This window comes from Pseudorca crassidens, chromosome 7 (genome assembly GCF_039906515.1).
Source record: "Pseudorca crassidens isolate mPseCra1 chromosome 7, mPseCra1.hap1, whole genome shotgun sequence".
NCBI classification, from domain to species: Eukaryota; Metazoa; Chordata; class Mammalia; order Artiodactyla; family Delphinidae; genus Pseudorca; species Pseudorca crassidens.
In genome coordinates, this window is record NC_090302.1 from 44526808 (window position 1) to 44543919 (window position 17112).

The window sequence follows — 17112 nt, forward strand, 5'->3', positions numbered from 1 at the left end:
TCCCTTCAGGCCTGTAGAGTTTCTGCTGAGATATCAGCTGTTAACCTTATGGGAGTTCCCTTGTATGTTATTTGTCGTTTTTCCCTTGCTGCTTTCAATAATTTTTCTTTGTGTTTAATTTTTACGAATTTGATGACTATTTGTCTCGGCATGTTTCTCCTTGGGTTTATCCTGTATGGGAGTCTCTGCGCTTCCTGGACTTGGGTGGCTATTTCCTTTCCCATGTTAGCGAAGTTTTCGACTATAATCTCTTCAAATATTTTCTCGGGTCCTTTCTCTCTGTCTTCTCCTGCTGGGACCCCTTTAATGCGAATGTTGTTGCGTTTAATGTTGTCCCAGAGGTCTCTTAGGCTGTCTTCATTTCTTTTCATTCTTTGTTCTTTATTCTGTTCCACAGCAGTGAATTCCACCATTCTGTCTTCCAGGTCACTTATCTGTTCTTCTGCCTCAGTTATTCTGCTATTGATTTCTTCTAGTGTAGTTTTCCTTTCAGTTATTGTATTGTTCATCTCTGTTTGTTTGCTTTTTAATTCTTCTAGGTCTTTGTTAAACATTTCTTGCATCTTCTCGATCTTTGCCTCCATTCTTTTTCCGAGGTCCTGGATCATCCTCACTATCATTATTCTGAATTCTTTTTCTGGAAGGTTGCCTATCTCCACTTCATTTAGTTGTTTTTCTGGGGTTTTATCTTGTTCCTTCATCTGGTACATAGCCCTCTGCCTTTTCATCTTGTCTATCTTTCTGTGAATGTGGTGTTTTGTTCCACAGGCTCTAGCATTGTAGTTCTTCTTGCTTCTGCTGTCTGCCCTCTGGTGGATGAAGCTATCTAAGAGGCTTGTGCAAGTTTCCTGATGGGAGGGACTGGTGAGTAGAGCTGACTGTTGCTCTGGTGGGCAGAGCTCAGTAAAATTTTAAACAGCTTCACTGCTGATGGGATGGGTGGGGCTGTGTTCCCTTTCTATAGGTTGTTTGGCCTGAGGCAACCCAACACTGGAGCCTACTTGGGCTCTTCTGTGGGGCTAATGGCAGACTCTGGGAGGGCTCATGCCAAGGAGTACTTCCCAGAACTTCTGCTGCCAGTGTTCTTGTCCGCACGGTGAGCCACAGCCTCCCCCCCGCCTCTGCAGGAGACCCTCCAACACTAACAGGTAGGTCTCGTTCAGTCTCCCCTGGGGTCACTGCGCCTTCCCCTGGGTCCCGATGCGCACACTACTTTGTGTGTGCCCTCCAAGAGTGGAGTCTCTGTTTCCCCCTGTCCTGTCGAAGTTCTGCAGTCAAATCCCACTAGCCTTCAAAGTCTGATTCTCTAGGAATTCCTCCTCCCGTTGCCAGACCCCCAGGTTGGGAAGCCTGATGTGGGGCTCAGAACCTTCACTCCAGTGGGTGGACTTCTGTGGTATAAGTGTTCTCCAGTCTGTGAGTCACCCACCCACCAGTTATGGGATTTGATTTTACTGTGGTTGTGCCCCTCCTTCCCTCTCATTGTGGCTTCTCCTTTGTCTTTGGATGTGGGGTGTCTTTTTTGGGGTGTTAGAGTGTCTTCCTATCGATGACTGTCCAGCAGCTAGTTGTTATTCTGGTGTTCTCACAAGAGGGAGGGACAGAATGTCCTTCTACTCCGTCATCTTAGTTCCTAATCCCCAGGTCATTCTTACTAGCAGGAAAGTTTGGGAAAAACATGCCAGGATCCCTCCTTCCACAGGACTTTCCAAATGCTCTTCATTCTTCTTGGAAGTCTCCTCCTCCCTTCCCCTTCCCGCCATACCAGATTTACTCATCTCCCAACTTTCTACTCGGGCATGACATCAGCAGGAAAGACTTTCTTCACAACCCCACCCCACCAACACCATGTTCAGGAAGTCTCCTTTGCCCTATGCTCTAATAGGACCACATTTCTTCCTTTCAACATACTCATCCAAGTTTAACATCATGCACTCACTGTGTGATTACTTGGTCATTGTCCCTCCTCTCTCTCTACCAGATTGTGATATTAGGTGCCATGTCTGTTGTCATTTATCATTGTTCCTACAATGTCTAGGCAGTAACTTGGTATCCATGAGAATTCCTCAATAATAATTAATACCTGAATGAATGTGGAATGAATTAATGAATGAATTGACTCTTAAAATTGACAGGAGATTTTGGAGGTTAACAAATTATAAACTTGACAGAGTTATTTAGCCTCTACCTGGATATTTTTAGTGCTGGGCAATCTGTTCCACTGCTGGATAGTGTTAGAAAATCCATTTTTCTATTAAATTCAAAACTGCCCCCTTGTACCTTCCTACCAATGCTTACAGTTCAGCCTTGTTGGAAACACAATCAGCCTGTTTCCCCTTAATGATATTCCCTTCTAATATTTGAATACTTTAAGCATGTGTCCCCTCTCTTTTCTTCTCCAACGTGAGTAAACACATTTGCTTGATTTGACATAGTTCTCAGACTTAACTATCCCCTCCTCAGTTTGAGCACACTCTAATGAACACAGAAATAAGACCGAAACGACAGAGCCATGAAACTCTCACGTCTTCAGCACAGTAGCTTTAAATCATTACTTTGAGAAGATGAAATTGTTTTCTTCCTTCTACCAGTTACAGTCTAAATTACAAAGTCATTGAACAACTAAACAGCAATATCTCCAAGAAGGATTGTACCTACCAGGCAATGAATCCACAGGGCACACGGGATTTATTACAAGTGCTTTTATTGGAGCAATTTGTTGACAAATGCCCAAGAAGGAGTATAGAGTGATCAGTAATAATAAAACCTTATGGAGATCATTTCCCCAAATGCCGTCTGGGAGAGAAACTGAGCCAGATTCCTTAACCAAAGGTAGGTTTTCTGTACATTTCCACTGGCAGTTTTTATATGTCATCTCTGGAGAAATTTCAGGTGTTTCAAATCTAAACCTATATCAAAGCTGTTATTTATAAAAACAGCAAAAGAGTTCTATTTATCTCTATTCACTAATCCTAGCCAGCAGCTGAAAAGAATTGGAGTTTAAATCCTATTACTCTCTCATAGCCCCTATCCCCCAGGCTACAATGTCAAACTGATACAATTACTTGTGGAATGAGTGAGGAGGCTGTCACACTGACCAACTGTTTCCACTGCTCAGGAGAAGGAGACAGGAGAATTACATGTCCTTCTAATAGCTGGAAACCTTTCCAAGGGTCACTTTTACAGGTTGCCCCAAAAACCAGAGGCAGAAGGACCATGTCACTGCTTGGCTTTGGGCCCAGGAGGTCAAGTGTCACTTAAGACAGAGTATTAAGAGCTACTTAAGAGTGTGTTTTAAGACAGTGATGCTTAACTTACAGTGAAATATGGCAGTAAATGACAGCCTGCAATTTGTACATAATCAAATTGCTCATGGGGTCAGGACAATCCAGGATAATACTGACCCAGTATTTTTAAGCTGAGAAAATTAGGGACAGAGCTGAGGCACTGGCTATAGGAATAAAACGAAAGTATTTATAATAAAAAGAATCCACAATCAGAATTGAAAAATATTGGAATTGGAAATACTTGATATCTATCTATCTATCTAATCTATCTTGCTTTTTATTTAGAAAATTTTAAACATTTACATAATTAAAAAGTCAAAACTAAATACAAAGTTATTTTCAAAGAGTTCCCACTTTTATCCCATTTCCATCCCTGTATGCCTACTCACCTCCCATAATCATTTTCATTTGTTTCTGTTTATACTTCTGTGTAACCTCTTACCAAAAAATTATACATATATATATATATACATATAAAATTTATATTTCACTTATCAATATATCCTGGAAATCACTATCACTTCATTATTTTTCACAGCTGCACAACTGCATGGTACTACGTTGTGTGAAACTACCATAGTTTATTCAATTAGTCTCTTAAGAATGAACATTTATGTTGTTTCCAATATTTTGTTTATACAAATAATGCCAGAGTGATGAATCTTCTGCATGTGTTTTCATTTTTGTTTTTCATGTTTGTGGAGTGTATCTTCTGGGTAAAATTCCCAGCAGAGAAGTGCTTTGTAAAAAGGCAAAAAAAAAAAAAGGTATAGATGATCTTATTTGCAAAGCAGAAATAGAGACACAGAGGTAGAGAACAAACATGGATACCAAGGGGGAAGGTGGGGGGGGGTGGGGATGATTGGGAGATTGGGACTGACATATATACACTATTGATACTATGCATAAAATAGATAACTAATGAGAACCTACTGTATCGCACAGGGAACTCTACTCAATGCTCTGCAGTGACCTAAGTGGGAAGGAAATCCAAAAAAGAGCAGATATATGTATACTTATAGCTCATTCACTTTGCTGTGCAGTAGAAACTAACACAACATTGTAAAGCAACTATACTCCAATAAAAATTTTAAAAAATAAATAAAAAGGCAAATGCATGAGAAGTTGTGTTAGGTATTGCCAAATTTTTCTCCATGAGGTTGCAGCACTTTGCACTCGAGAGAGGAAATGGTTTTGAGTGGCAGAGTGTGGGAAGGAGGCAAAGGAAGAGAACACTTTTCTAATGTCCCTACAAACCTCTTTGCCCTGTCCAGGCTTGCCCTGTGATTAAACCTCTATTGTCAAGAATGTTTTCCCCTCAATTTGCCGTTTTACATTAGGAAGCCACTGATAACTAGACCTGAAAAACTGGTGAGCCCACCACTGTTCTACACTCCCAGGACTCTTCTCTCCAACTGCAGCCTCTTCCCAGGCTAGGCCAACACAGAGATGAGGAAAAGCTCCTTAGAGCCATCGCCGTCATGAACCTATCTTTACTGGCCAGTCACTACATGCCACACCCTGTGCTAAGCCCTCTGTTTGTGCTCCAGACGCTAACCTTCCTCTGCTTCTCAAGGACTTTCCTTTCTCTCAGTTCCGTCTTTTATGTTTTATAACAGCAACTTCGGCACCACGACTCTGCCACCCACACTCCTACTCCACTGGCTATTTACTATCAATTCTATACAACACCTCCATCTTTAAAAAGGAAAATAAAACCCCCTGGAGGCTAATCTGTCTCAAGTTACTATTTTTTGCTCTCTTCTTGGCCCAATTTTCCAGAAGTGTTATCTCCACTCCCTCATCCCCTACAGCACAACTTAATCCACTGCAGAATGGATTCCTCCTCCAATATGTCACTCAATCTTCTCTGACCAGCAAACATCACGTTGCCTGTTCCTGTGGATGTTTTTCTCTCATCTCCATTATTCTTTGGCAATTTTCAACACTTCTGAGCCCCCTCATTCTTGAACTGCTCCTCTTTGGTAGCTTCTAACAGCACAATGTCTTTATGCCCTCTTCCCTCTTTGACTGTTTTTGATAGTTTTTCCTATGGGACCTGTTCTTATGATTTCCAAATAGGCGAGTTCCTTAGAGCTCAGAACAATTTTTGTCTCTCCGCTCTCTAGTGATCATTTTTGTCTCTCCGTTCTCTAGTGATCTCATCTACTCTTGAGGCCTTTCCTCATGATGTGCCCATATTTACTTTTCTCCATCCCAGTCCTCTTCTACGAGCTTTAGGCTCACATATCTTATTGACGACTTGCCAGCTCTACTCTGTCTCTTTAGCAGCATCTCAATACAGCATGTCCAAAATGGAACTCCTGATTCTCCTCCCTAAACCTATGTCCCCAACACTAGGGGACAGCCTTAATTTTGCCATTTTCTTAAATTCCCACATGAAATTCATGAGCAAATCTGATTGTTCTGCCTTAAATTGTTTCTGCAGTAGGTTGCATCTCCCCACTTCCCCTGCCTCTCCTGGAGGCCATCTGGCATGATCTCTTGCCTGAACTACTGCAACATGCCTAGTCCTCCCTCCTTCACTGCTGCCCCTCAGTCCATGCTCCACCAAACAGCCAGAAAGATGTTAAATATAAATTAGGTCAAGTGACTGTTCATATCTTGCCATTACTATCATCAAGTCATATGACTATCATTACTATCAGTAGCTTCCCCTCCCCACCCCCCCCACCCCCGCCCCTGCCGGTACCGCTGGCCTCTTACTGCTGTGGCCTCTCCCGCTGCGGAGCACAGGCTCCGGACGCGCAGGCTCAGCGGCCATGGCTCACGGGCCCAGCTGCTCTGAGGCATGTGGGATCTTCCTGGACCGGGACACGAACCCGTGTCCGCTGCATCGGCAGGCGGACTCTCAACCACTGCGCCACCGGGGAAACCCTATCAGTAGTTTTTAATTCAACTCAGAATAAGCAAACTCTTAAGGCCTTTGCATGTCTGGCCTTTGAATATTTCTCCAATGGTCATCTCATCCTACTTCTACCAGCTACATTGATCTTCTTTTTGTTACTCAGATGCACTTAGGTTCTTCTCTTCCACTCTACATAGTTAGTTTCTTATTCTCCTTTAAGAGTCAGCATAAATGCCACTTTTATAAGGAAGGCTTCTCTGACCTCCTTATAAAGGACATAGCTCCTGCCTTGTCCTCTCATTTTCATGTTTGTTTCCATCATAGTACCTATTGCTGTTTGCTGAGGCTTTTTGGCCACTTGCCTCCACGCTACGAATATCTTCTGATGTATCCCCAGCACCCACCACATTGCCTGATAAATGGTAGGCACTCAATAATACTTGTTGAATGAACGAATGAATTAATGGATGAATGTAAACTCTACAAGAGCAGGGACCATTTCCGCCACATCCACACCAGTGCCCTCACTGCCTTGCACAAAAGAGAAACTCAATAAATATGTGCTGAAATAATTATTTAACCCCTATCTTAGAGCCAAGCAAACTGAGATTTACAGAGTTTAAGCAACCTCTCCCTGATCACACAGGGAGTAAAGAGACAAAGCCAGGACTTAAACCCGAATGTCTGACAACTCAATCCTTGAAATATTAGCGCTGGAAGGGACTTTGGAGAGTATCTTGTCTAACAGCTTGATTTTACAACTGAAGAAAATGAAGTTCAGGATGGTTTACAAGAAAATGAATAACCCTACATTTCTGTGGGTTTCACTTTATTTAAACTGCTGGTGAAAAGTGACTTATATTGCAGGAAGACAAACCATTCTTATTTACACTCAAAATGTCAAATCCCATTTGCACTCAGAATACCATCACCTTGCAAAAGCTCTATCAACTTAACCTGCACAGAAAATAAAAGCTAAAAGCAGAATATGAGGAGACCTGGAATATTAAATCCACTGTCTTTTCTCTGCAGCCTTGATCAAACACCCTGATTTGTTGCAACCATTCCAAGATGGAAGTGTTTTGAATTCTAAAATAGCTTAACACCAAATGTGTCATAATTATCTGAAACTATATTTAGAATGACGAAGTTTGCCATGAAATCTAAAATATGCTTCAAATGTCAGTCTTCTTTTTAATTAATATGCCAATCCACCTTTGCAATAATCAAGCTTTACAGGCTCCCAGTGTTGGATAACTTGGATGCTAGCTGTGTGTGTCTTTTTAATCTCACAATTATGATAATGTAGTTCTCCCACAGATCCTTCCTTTTCCTACAGATTGTCAAAGGAAATGTGATTTCATCCCAGTGGTATGTTTTGTCTAGAAAACCAATGATTTGAAATGAAGTGTCTTGTCGTACTGGCCACAAGTTAACAAAATCATTTTAACAGCACCACATTTACCATTCTTATGATCTGAAATTTGTTGTAAGAGGGCAATATGTTATAGTGCTTTAGTCCACCTCTTTCTTTATATTTAAATTCTAGGGTAATAGAAATGGAAGCCCCAGATTTTAAACAAATATGCATTTTATTTTTTAAAGTGGATAATGAGTTTTAAAACATTGGCCAAATATAAAATGCTTCACTCACTTCATACTCTTTAGGTATCTTCTGTGTTTTCCACTGAATTTTTAATATTTAATATTTGATAGAAAAAATGTTAAATAGTCATGTGGAGCCCCATAACACTCCTGTTACCTTCTCAAATTGCACTGTATGAACAGAAAGCTTATCTGCTGATATTGACTTTCGTACCTTTACAGACTCATTTGGTGAGAGAGACAACAATTTGCTGGGGGTTTCACACACAATACGTGTGAACTGAACTGGTGTCTTGAGACTTTTCTGCCATTGCAAATAGTAAGATATCAGTTGTAGATTAAGTAAGGTTGCCACGAGAAACAAGAAAAGTACACAACTGAGAGTGTTCAGAAACTTTTCTTAGCAACTTGACATAGTAGTTTTGTTTCACCTATAAAAACTTAGGCGTGTATTTTGTGTATTTTTGTTTACTAGTAATTTACTTTTATTGTATCTTAAAACGGTATTCCTCAACAGTTTGGAAATTCAAAAACTGCTACTTCCCCAGTGATGGTTTGAAAATCACTGTCACAGACAAATGTCTTAGTTTACTTGTTACAAAGAACCATGTCACTAGGAATAGAGGCTACAAACAAACCCAAAAAAACCTTCAGTGCGTGTGAGAAGCCATTGGTGTATGTTGTCAGGTCAATGATACTCACTTGGTTCTTGCTCAGCTGACCTGAAATAAAACAGGCAACCTTCGGACTCAGGTCTCCTGTAGCATCATGGTGTTGCCAAGAACAGGAACTCCAAGCAGTCATTTGGTAGCAATCCTCATGATTATAAAGCTGAAAGGCATTGTTCTGTCCTCAGGTCATAATGTAGACTTCAGATCTCTCATCTGATGTGGCTGAATATCTGTTCACCCTTTATGACCTTTAAGGAGACAATAACACAGTCTGTATTAGAAGAGTATAGAATGCTTTTAAACACTTTTAAAAGCACCTGTTGGGGTGTTTGCTTATAAATTTATCAGTAAATATCCAATGCATACACCTCATATGTGCCAGATAAGACACTAGGTGCAAAAACCTTGCCCTCCTGGACCCTGCTGTCTAATAGAGAAATCAGATACTAAGCAAGCAATTACATAAATAAATTGAAGATTAAAACTGTGATAAATGCTGTGCAAATTTTAGAGGAATTATACTATGAAATTTATAGCAGATGGAATCTGACCTTTAAAGGATTGGGAAAGACTTGCCCAGATGATACGTTCTTTAGCTGGGACCTGAGGAAGACTAGGAAAGCAGTGAAGAGTGACAGGGAGAGCTGTCCAGGCAGAGGAAAACTAGGTCACTTCTTGCTTCCGTAGAGCCTGTTTTATTATGTGTGTATTCACTTCTTAATGGAAAACACTGGACCCACATAATTATACAGTTGAACCCTGAACAACACAGGTTTGAACTGCATGGGGCCACTTATACGTGGATTTTTTTCAATAGTAAATACTATCGCACTACTACACTACACTATGATCTAAGGTTGGTTGAATCCACGGGTACAGAGGAACCTCCAATAGAGAGGGCCAATGACGATAAGTTAAACGTGGACTCTTTTGACTGCGTGGAGAGTGGATGCCCCTAACTCCATGTTGTTCAAGGATCAACTGTACTTTAAACATTAAAATCTTGCTCTTAGCTTCCACATATCCCCTGAACTCTTTTTCTGGTATTTCCCCCATCAACGTCCGTCCAGCCCTAAAATGCTACTTAGAGTAGTGCTATACCAGCAAGCATGGGCAGGACTAGGGTTTTCCTTTCATCTATACAGCTTCTAAAACCTGTGCTTCCACAAACTCTCTTTGCTCCAGCTTTCAGTCGCTGCCTCTCAAATCCCTGCCCCCAGTAAGATTCATAATGTGCAATGAACTTCAGCCTGACAGTTCCCATATCTCAAGCTCTTGCTCCATTTGGCCTGGGTGGGATCATTTCTAGTTACAGAGGGGGATCACATGACCCAGGCTAGGCCATTTGAGCAGTGCACTTTCCTGATGCATTGTGGCAGGCTTATAAGAACCAACAAAAAACATGAACGTTTCCAATACAGTAGAAAAATGTATGAGAAATGGAGAGAAACAATTTTTGATTATGTTGTTTCAATCTCCTACACAGACTTTCTTTTTTCTTGAAATATATTTGACATATAATGTTGTAAAAATTTAAGATATACAACATGTTGATACAATACATTTATATATTGTAGTATGATTGCCATCGTAGTGATAATTACCACTTCCATCACATCACATAATTATCGTTTCTTTTTAGTGGTTGGAATAATTATGATCTAGTATCTTAGAAAGTTTGATGATTATAATATAATACTGTGGTCTATATTTACTATACTGCACATTAGATCTCTAGGACTTATTTATTACTAGTTGCAATTTGTACCCTTAAACAATACCTCTCATATCCCCCCTCCCAGCCCCTGGTAACCACCATTTTACTCTCTATTTTTACAAGTTTGGCTTTTTTAGATTCCACATGTAAGTGATATTATACAGTATTTGCCATTCTTTGTCTGATTTATCTCACTTAGCCTAATGTCCTCAAAGTCCATCCATGTTGCAAATGGCAGGATGTCCTTTAATACAGACTTTCTCGAAGCCAGATGTATCCCTGGAATTTTTCATTAAATGAGATAATGACTCTCATTTCATTAAATGAGATAATGACTCTCAAGAAAATGACCTTTTTTTTTTTCTTAGTGAGTTTTCGGGTTAGGTTTTCTTTCATTTGCAAATCAGAGTCCTAACTTTCATGTATCTATAGCCTATGTCAGTCTTCTAATTCAGGTATTAGCAGCAGGTGTGTGAAAAGCAATGACCAAAGTCCTGAAGTGTCCAACAGAAGGCTATCACACTTCAGGAACAGTGAGATGTCAATTCACTCCAGCCAAAGGCTACCAGGTACACATCCGTGGATGAACAAGTTGGGGGTTTATTAGCAAAGGAGAACACCCACCACAAGGAACTGTGGGTATCTCAATAAGAGAGTATTAGAAAGGACTTATAGTATTTTGAGGCAGGGTCTAAGGAAGTAGGGGCTGTCTCTGGATTGAAGGCTGTCTGAAACAATTCTCAATTGGCAACAATTCTCAATAAATTGTACCTATAAATAAGGCAGACTAGAGTGAGCTGTAATTGGAAAAGAAGTAGCAGTCCTTCATATTAGCCAAGAAAGGGGATGTTTGGTACTCTGTGGATTACACGGTGATTTTTTTTTTCTCTGTGCTCAACAAAATTATGAAGTGGGCTCGAGTTTTCTCATTTTATCACGGGCTGAGAGCGCTCTTGCCTGATGCTTGTGTTCAGTGAGATTGTTTATGTCCAACAGGAGAATAGCATGTCCAGCTGTGAGCACCAGCCCAGCTTCTAACAACACTGAGGACTGACTGTGAGTATCAGACCAGCTCCTGGATGTCAGGGTCTGCTGTTCTTCTCTTTCTTGTAAGGTAAGAGATGCAGAATCACAGTGTAAGGCGTCTAGACCCCTTTTAGGTTGAAGTCGGCACTTCTGTTCCCAGCAGCCACTCTTTGCACAGGCAGAATAGGAAGCTTTCCTCCTCATTTTGTTTGCAGAGGGCTAAGAAGGATTTGGTAAAACACCTCAATTTTTCTGCAGCTGAATAATAATGACAGAATTCCCATTAACAAGGATCAAATTTTCTCACTGCTTAATGAGAGAAATGTCATAAAATTCAAATTCCCCCAGTAAAGGCAACATGTTATTTAACTCTGGCATCTCCCAGTAAAGAGATGGTGACCCACAAGACAGACAGCATTTTGACGATTACTCCAGAAGGAAGTAGGAAGGAATCTCATCCCTTGACTCAGCATAGCATGCATGGAGGAATCCTAAGTTCTTCTTTCCCACAAAGCGGGTGACCTCATTTCTCTTGACGATTCCCCATTCTTCTCTCCCACCTACCACACAAGGGACCACCAGGAGGTTAAAGACAGAGAGAAAGGGCAGTTTTAAGCCCAGAGTAGCTCACCTAGGAACCAGGAGGCCGAGCTTTCACCTCAAGGAAATGTAGCTCCGTGCTTCGTTACCTGCACTGCAGAGCTGTCAGCAAATGCGACAGGTTTGCCAAACCCAGTCTTTCTCCCACGAAGTTTAGGGGCCTGTACAGCTACTCCTGTATATATTGCAAACATATCTCTAACTTCCACTAAGCACTTTGACTTCTTTCCTTCCTGCTGTAGAACACATCATAATGCCACAGTAATTTCCCTTCTGAATAGTCCTTTGCCCTCAATAATGACATCAGGCCAGAACACATGGGAAAGTATTGGAATAATTTGATTTCTACCAGAAGGTTCTATCCCTCTCCTGTCACCTCTCATTTTCCTTCTGCTCCTGAAACAGGTTATCAACTCTTCTTAGCCATATTTCTTCCCAGTTACCCTACGAAGAAAAGACTGGGGTTGGAAGACCCAAGTGTGATTTATTTTCTTTCTTTTATTGCCAGAAAGATCTATTCATACTGTATGACCCATTTCATCCTCTTTAATCTTTCTTTCTAATTAGTCTCCACACACTGGAAAGTAAAGGATTCACTCATTCATTTATTCATTCAACAACAAACATTTATTGCTAGGCACTCAGTGAATGAGACTGATATCAGATAGTTTCTTGATAAATAAAGGGAATAGAAAGGTGTCTGTGAGCCCTGGACATAACAGGTGGTGGGTTGGAGGTCCTCATGAAGGGAGACAAGGGGCAAAGAAAGGAGATTATTGTCTTTCATTACCTTCCCAATCATGCCCTTTTGGGATGCTCAGTCCCAGCACTTCCAGTCGCGTCACTGTGAGCCAGTGAATGCAACACTTTTAGGGAAGAGACTTAACTCATGATCCTTAGGATATGAAGACTCTGGTTCCAGCCACTACTGAAGTGACCTGGAGAATTTCAACATTTTCATTTGAGAACATGGGACAGTTAATGTGCTACTGCGGAAATCAAAACTAAACACTAAAAAATGCAGCTCTGAAATAGTGTAGTCCAAGAAACTCTGAGGTTTGGACTGAGATATGTTTGTTGTAGGATAAGAATAGGTATGTTAATCTCATGCAATTTTATCCTTTGGGTTTCTCTGGCATTTTTAAGTGAAGTGATCTTATTTTCAATAACCTTAATAAAATATGAGTTTGAGAGAAGCATAAAAAAATCCATATTTCATCCCAGGTCAGTGTTCTGCTCTATTTTAATTTTTAAGGCAGTGTGAAGAAAAGAGGTTCAAAAAATAAAAAAAAAGAACGTTTCTGCTAATGGTGAAAACTGATGTGCAGTGGGGTATGTATTTTGAAGCACATGAACTTCCAACATAAATGAGATTTTTGTAGCTTGCCCCTAGGTAGTAAAAAGGTTACTGTAAAAATTGTTTAAGCTGTCCTCAAAATTATAATATATTTAGAAAGAAAAAATGAAACTTGTACTATAAACTTTTGGGGGCTCAGTTGTTGGTATGTGATCATATGTGTGCTTTTTTTCAGTTTTATATTCTTTATTTATACAGAAAATTATAGCATTGTAGGTATCTGAAAGGGAGAAACCGCAGAGAGCTACAGTAAGAAATACCCAGCTATGTAAATCAGTTTCAATCTGCCTCTTGCCTATATCTGCCACATTTTAGTCTGCCCGTGTTTCTGCTATTCATCTACTGTTGGGGAAAACTCCCACTGGTATCTTACACAATGTCCACAGGTATTATAAATATCCTTTCATTTTTCTCCACTGAGGGATAAAGCACGGGGTCAATTCAGAGTCAATCTGGAATTTTTAAGGCAGGCATGTATATCATTTGCATACAGAGTAGCAAGCTGTCCTTTACTTAGGGAAAGATTTACAGATACTTTAAAATCAGGCCTAATCTATAAAACAAACAAGCACAAAGCTAAAAGTAAGCCGAGAGAAAGAAACACAGAGAGAGAGGACAGATCAAATTGTAACAGCTTTGAATGTTTGTCACAGAAGAAAGTTCTTTCTGTAAGTTGCTTTTGGTTGAGAATCCAAAAGCCCCAAGTGAACTAAATTGGGGACCATGATGTGGGAGTGCTCAGGAGTGACTCTGAGCTGCTTGGCATCATTTAATTGTAACTTAAGTTACCACCATAAAATGTAGGTTTCAGGAACTGATTGGTTGGGAGGTTTTGTTGTTGTTACTTAAATAAAATCTTTTCAATTATCTTTGGCTGGATCATTGCACATTTGCAGTTTGTTTCCCTCAAACGGAACTTATCTGTAAATGTCATCCTCTGAAAGTCATTCTTCTTCTGCTCACCCTGAGGAAAAATTGCAGTATCCTAGGAGAAGCCAGAGCAGATGACCAGGACACTGGCGCATGCCCTGCTCCCAGGACATAGTCATGGAGATCACTCTCTCAGACCCCCTAAGGGAGCAGAAATCAGAATGAAAGAGCTACAAAAACAAACCTCACTTAGTCAAAGTGAGTCAGTGGCTGAGTGAACACAGTTTTGGTGCCGCCAGACCCTGGAGACACCAGAACTGGCTGTTACTCTCCCCAGGACTTTCTCCACCTGCATCCTCACCCCTCCGTCCACCAATGGCCATGCTGAGGTTGAGCCTTTTACTCTTCTCAGGACATTTCATGGCCTCTCACACTAGTCCTGATTTAAACCCATTTTGCAAAAAGAATCAGCTTTTCACAACTTCTAAGGCCTCGGCCTAAAGGGTAAACTCCTAGAAGCAAACGATTAGTCTTTTAACAACTACCAAAAAATACTTTAAAAAAAAGTTGTCATTATAAATTACAAAAAATATACAATTATTACAATCACAAAAAAACCCTCCCATAATTACAAAAAAAAAACAAAAAAAGAAAAGAGCCCTGACAGTTTGGTTTCATACTGGTAGGCATGAGGGAGTCTTCCTAACATCCTCCAAACATTATCTGGGGCATTGTTTCCTAAACATGCTCTGGAAGTGCTGTTTTCCTTGAGCTGTTAGTAGGTATTTCACACACACACACACACACACACACGCGCGCGCGCACACACACACACACACACACACACACACACACACAGGCACAAAGTTTAAAAGTCTAGGGGAAAGAGAATTTCCATGAGGTGTCAATATGTTTATGTGAACTCTGGATCTCTAAAATACAAATAGTATATATAATACATCATTTTCCAAACCTATTTGTCCACAGAAATCTTTTCTGAAGCATGTGCCTACATATAAGCCTTTTCTCTTTGGCCACATCAACTCAGCCATGAGATAATCAGGTACAAGTACGTTTTCAGCATCACTGCTTTAATTTTTCAAGACACTTCCTTGAACACCACATCACATGCCCTTCCATTCCTACCTCTTGTCCATCATCCTCCTAATCCCACTCGAATCATTTCAGCTGGCTCCCTCTGTTTTGAAGACTTCACTCAGGCATGTTCTCTTCTAGAAGTTTCTCTGACTTTTCACAGTTTCCACCCTGTATTAGTTTATAGGCTACTGTAATAAATGACCAACAACTGAGTGGCTTATAACAACATAAATATTTTTTTTTTTTTTGCGGTACGCGGGCCTCTCACTGTTGTGGCCTCTCCCGTGGCAGAGCACAGGCTCCGGACGCGCAGGCTCAGCGGCCATGGCTCACGGGCCCAGCTGCTCCGCGGCATGTGGGATCTTCCCGGACCGGGGCACGAACCCGCGTCCCCTGCGTCGGCAGGCGGACTCCCAACCACTGCGCCACCAGGGAAGCCCGACAACAGAAATGTATTCCCACATGACTCTAGACGTCAGAAGTCTGAAATCACGGTGTTGGTGGAGCCACACTCCCTCTGAAGGCACCAGGGGAGAGGCCTGTCTTGGCTCTGCCAGCTTGGTGGCTGTAAGCATTCCTTAGCTTTTGGCAACAAAACTCTTTCCACCTCCATCCTCACATGGCCTTCTCTTCTATGTCTTTGTCTTCTTTTCTGTCTCTTGCAGGGACACTGCCATAGGATTAAGACCCACCCGAATCCAGAATGATGTCATCTGGAGATCCTTAACTGAATTATATCTGCAAAGACTCTTTTTCCAAATAAGTTCAGGTGTACAGGTTCTGGGTGGACATACCTTTGGGAGAGCCACCATTCGACCCACTAGACAGCCCCAGGCTGAGCCCATGTCCCCTTCACCATCCACCGCCCCGCCGCTTCCCCAGGACCTCTGACAGGTCCGTGTCACAGCACTTACCCTGCTGTGTTACAATGACTGTGCCCCCTCCCTCATCACACCACCGATCCTGTGAGGCCCTGAGCACAGCATCAGTGCTGGATCTGTCTTTCAATTTCCAGCACCTGATGCATAGTGGTGTTTCCATAAACGTCTGAATGAACGAATGAACTATCCTTCCTGCACCGTTAAGGCTGTTGCTATTCAGCCCGCTTCCTTTCCCTGCGTAGTCACTATATGATTACTCAAAGATCGCAAAATCACAGTTGTTCTCAAATAGTTACCTTTTTAAAAATCTTCAAGGGATTGATTCATAGTTTGCCCCCTGGTGGGAAATGCCTGCCCTGTTAGAGAAAGGCAGGCAGTTGTTTTGATAACTGGCCTCATTAGTGCTAATGTACTGAAAGGGCAGAGAAATGTCTTGAAATGTGCAATTGTTGTCCAAAGAGCCAATTACTACACTGTTCACCTGCCATGACTATTATCCACCAACGGCACTGGATTCACAGAGTGCTGGAAAGGTTGGTGGTTGTCTTGTTTTGAAGCGACTAGCACTTCTGCCTATGTGCTTTTGCCTGTGTCCTGCCCTCAACACAGCAGGTCCCGATAGGTTATTTACCCCCATAGTGAGGAAATGTAGACATTTTCAAAGACTGTTCTTTGCCCTTCAGATACTGATAACTGATCTGGGGTGAAGAGAGATATAAACAACTCTCTTCAGTGCCCTGAGGTATGTGAGAGGCACCATGTGTGGGGTGCGGCCCCTCCTCCACACAGTCCACATTATACAGAGGTTCCGAGAGTGTCCGGAGCAGAGCCTTTGAGACTCTTTGCTGCAATTCAAAGCCCTTAGTGTGACGTACACCGGTCTTCCTTTCCTCAGCTCTTCAGCTCACTTCTCTCTCCAGAACATGCTTCAGCCTCACGCACTGTTTGTCGGTTTCCAACGTGCCACGTTGCCTTTCTTCTCCAGGCGTCTGAACATGCTGTGAACTCTGCCAGTGCCATCATCTGCTGCCTCCTCTCTGCTCCCCTCTCCCCCTCTCCTGTCCACACTATTGGGGTGTCACCTGGCTTATTCATCTTTTGGGTATCAACCTAGATGGTACCTCCCCTACA

The 17112-nt window shown here is 41.6% G+C and overlaps 1 long non-coding RNA gene across 1 annotated transcript in view; it reads right to left on the reverse strand.

Annotated features, from left to right (window-relative positions):
- Positions 1-8445: 8445 nt before the first annotated feature.
- LOC137227034 (uncharacterized) overlaps positions 8446-17112 on the reverse strand; it is a 136415-nt gene continuing 127748 nt past the window's right edge. Inside the window, exon 3 of the long non-coding RNA XR_010944661.1 lies at positions 8446-8680. This is a non-coding gene — a long non-coding RNA (uncharacterized lncRNA). The remainder of the gene's footprint in view (positions 8681-17112) is intronic.